At 42.3% G+C, this 3,939-nt stretch overlaps 1 pseudogene; it reads left to right on the forward strand.

The window, feature by feature from the left end:
- Window positions 1–1,132: 1,132 nt before the first annotated feature.
- Window positions 1,133–1,994, forward strand: LOC101596958 (annotated as a pseudogene).
- The last annotated feature ends 1,945 nt before the right edge of the window (window positions 1,995–3,939 follow it).

A 3,939-nucleotide genomic window follows, 5' to 3' on the forward strand; every position in this document is an offset into this window, starting at 1 on the left:
CTTTGTCAGCGCACCATCCCTCAACACATGTGACAGCAGGAAGATCTGACTGGAACCATCAGTGGGCCACACCCACCCAGGAAGAGAGTATCATACAAGAAAGTAGCCCCCAAAACCCCCAAGTCTGGAAAATGGATACTTTCAAGTTCAATTCCTCAGTACCCATCAAAAGCCACGTGCTCGAAGTGGTGCATGTGACTAGAGTTCTTTGTAGAGGGAGGAGCCCTGACACATTTAAACCCCCCAACCAGCACACCACCACTTCCACCTCTCTATCGCTCTGCTTGCGAAGAAAAAAGAAAAGATCAATGAGACAGTCACAAAAGGAGCAATGGGAAAACAGAGGAAAGAGGAACAGAAGAAATATTTGAGGATGTTCCAGAATTAATGACACGGCAAGCAGCCAACTCCTGAAGCTGAAAGAACACCAACAAGCCACGCTCAGGCTCAGCCTTTCCAAAGACATGGACAAAGACAAAGGGAGCCTGGGAAGAAGATTGCGGGGGGGGGGCACTCTACCTAAAGGAGCAAAGTGGGTAAGAGTTGCAGAAGTCATGAGACTGGGAAGAGGAACGGGGCTTTGAGGAAAGTGGGCACGCAGTAGTAGAGCCCATGAGACAAGAGAGTGGAAAGGGGAATACCGGGGGCGGAAGGGTACAAGGGGGAGGCGGGGGGATGAGAGAAAGAAGTAGAGGGTGAGGAGAGGGTCAAACAAAACTAAGAATGTATGAGAATGTCAGAAGGAAACCTGTTACTTTATGTACTAATTAATAAACATAAGGGCTGGAGAGATGGCTTAGTGGTTAAGGTGCTTGCCTGCAATGCCTAACAACCTTGGTTCAATTCTCCAGTACTCATGTAAAGCCAGATGCACAAAGTTGTGCATGAATTTGCAGTTTATTTGCTAGAGACTCTGGCGCACTTACTCATTCTCTCTCTCACCTTGTAAATAAATTAATAATAATAAAAATAAGAATTCTATAAATTAAGAAAAAGAAAATTGGCCCATGCCAACCCAGACGGAGGAAGGGATTCAGGCCGGCTGAGCACTCTGGTCTGAACGTGCCAGTTTGAATGAAATCTCCACAAGATGGTGATGGCCAGTGCTAAGACACAAAGAGCCTGATGTGTGCCTTGCCTACTTCACTTCATACTCCTCAGAAATTATGTAGAAAAGAAAAACTCACATGTAAATCAACTGGAATCACCAAAAGGAATCTAAACAATTGCGAGGTGAAATACTTGTATGACTGCAAGGTAGTAAAGGGTATGGAGTCTCATCTTGTAACCTGGAAAGGATAGCCAGAGTCCACAAATATTTGGGAGCCTTTGAAACTTTTTAAGTGTCCATTACAACATCAGCAGTTCTCTAACTATGAGCATAATTATTTATCTCAGGTAAAGAAAGGCAAAACAATAATTCCAAAACTTAATGAAAAAAAAAAACTTTACAACCTGCCATTGCTGAGTACATCGTGAAAAAAGCTAAGCAAAGAATTGCTCTGAAGAGATGGCAAGATGACCTCAGCAGAAGAAAAACTCCTAAAGGGATGATATTTGTCAACAACACTGTGGACTTGGAGGCCCCCTTCAGACTTCCACTGCATCATTGCGTACAAGCATGCTCCAGGGTCAGCTTAGACAACGAAGCCACCTTTGGGTATTCGTGCACAGACTGCTTCTTGGAGCAGAGCTGTCCTGCTGAAGCTGGAGTCGTTCTGGCTTATAATAAGAACCAGCAAGTCAGGACCCAGCCTGGCTCTCCCATCTACAAATGCAACACGACGTGCTGATGCAGACCTGACTGTCCCAGCAGGACTGTACAAAAAGGCACACAGCACTCACTGTGCATTCTTAGAAGGAGCAATGGCTGTGGCTGGGGTGTAATAACCCTTGTGAAGATTAAAAGAATGAGTTTTGTCACAGAATATGTTGGAAAGAGCATAAATTTATCTCAAAACAATAATGTGAACATAAAGTTTACACTTTGGTGAAGTTGCCTTTGATCTCATTAACATTTATTTTCTTTTTTTTTTCTGAGGTAGGTGCTAACCCTAGCCCCGGCTGACCTGGAATTCACTCTAGTCTCAGGGTGGCCTTGAACTCACAGTGATCCTCCTATCTCTGACTCCTAAGTGCCAGGATTAAAGGCATGTGTCACCACACCTGACTCTCTTTAACATTTTGATATTATCATTTGCAGGAATGTAGAAATTCAGTTTTAGGTTTAGGAGACCAGTTCACTGGCATAGTTAGAAACATGAAGTATGTATGAGCAAAATGCATATATAGTTGAGTCAGCTTTCGGCAAATATTCATAGTCACTGAGCATAACATATATAAATTTTTTAATGTGACAACAATTTTTACACAAAGTCCTAAAAAGAAAATCAGACTTAAGCATATGTTGACTTTGAGACTTTGAGGTTATTATTTGGCCCAATATGTAAATTTTGTTTACTGCTTTGTATCCATATGAAAGATGTTATTAAGTAAAATGGTGCTTTATGAGTAATGTAAAATAAATAAAAACATTTTGTATCCAGAAAAAGAAAAAAGAAAATTGGATCAGAGTCTTCTTTAGAAACTATACAAGCAGGGAGAAGGGGATGAAATATTTACATGTTAAGGACAAAACCCCACCAAAGTATATATCTAGCAATATTATTTTTCAAAGCTGTGAGCTGATGAGATGGTTCAGTGGTTAAAGGTGCTTTCTTGCAAAGCCTGACAGCCTGGGTTCCCCAGTACCTATATAAGGCTAGATGAACAAAGTGGCACCTGTATCTAGAATTCATTTTCAGTGGCAGAAGTCACGGCATGCCCATATTCTCTCTCTCTGTGTCTGTCTGTCTGTCTGTCTGTCTGTCTGTCTCTCTCTCTCTCTCCCTCTCTCTCTCTCTCTCTCTCTTATAAATAAATAATTTTAAAAAACATTTTATTTATTTATTTGAGAGAGAGGAAGAGGCAGAGAGAGAAAGAGAATGGGTACGCCAGGGCCTCCAGCCACTGCAAACAAACTGCAGATGCATGTACCCCCTTGTGCATCTGCCTTACGTGGGTCCTGGGGAATCGAACCAGGATCCTTAGTGTTTGCAGGCAAATGCCTTAGCCACTAAGCCATTTTCCCAGCCCCACAAATAAATTTTTTTAAGTGAAGTAAAGGGCTGGAAAGATGAGTCAGCAGGAAAGGGCAATTGCCACACAAGCATGAGGGAATAAAAGGGCCTGGGTTAGATACCCGGCACCCACATTCAAAGCTGGGCATGGCCATGCACACCTGTAACCCCAGTTCTATGGGGGATGGAGAGAAAGGAACTTCGAGGTTTCACTGGTCAGCTAGCCTGACTGAAAAAGAAGAAAAGCAGTTCCAAGTTCCCTGAGAGACTCGTCTCAAGAAAACAAGTAGAAGAGAGGTGGGGAAGGGCACCCTGCCCTCTACTTGGCCTTCACACATGTGTTCATGGGAGCGTGCGTTATGCCTACGCTCAGGTAAGCAGCATATATAACATGCACCACACAGACTACACCACAAAATTATACTTACACACATCAAAAAAGGTGGAAGAGAAATGTTTTATCAATTAAAGATTACATAACTTGTTGCCAATAAATACAAAAATATTACAAAAAATACTACAAAAAATATTAAATGAACTTCAGAAAGCAGAAAAAATGTATATGCCAGAACTTTGGATGTATAGAACCTTAATACAAAATAAATGGCCATAACACAAACCACTTTGCTCATGTTCTTATTTGCGGTGGCAAATACCTTGGTCAAAGCAACAGCAGTGATAGAGTTGGTAAGCACAGCCCGCCGCTGGCTGCGAGGTGGACAGCAATGTTCCCAGAGCCAGCGCAAGAAGCAAAGAACTCGTTGTGAGAAAGGGGGCTTGTTCTCTCTCCCTTTCTCTCCCAAGATAAATAATGATAATA

Source organism: Jaculus jaculus, chromosome 6 (genome assembly GCF_020740685.1).
Source record: "Jaculus jaculus isolate mJacJac1 chromosome 6, mJacJac1.mat.Y.cur, whole genome shotgun sequence".
In the NCBI taxonomy this organism is placed as follows: Eukaryota; Metazoa; Chordata; class Mammalia; order Rodentia; family Dipodidae; genus Jaculus; species Jaculus jaculus.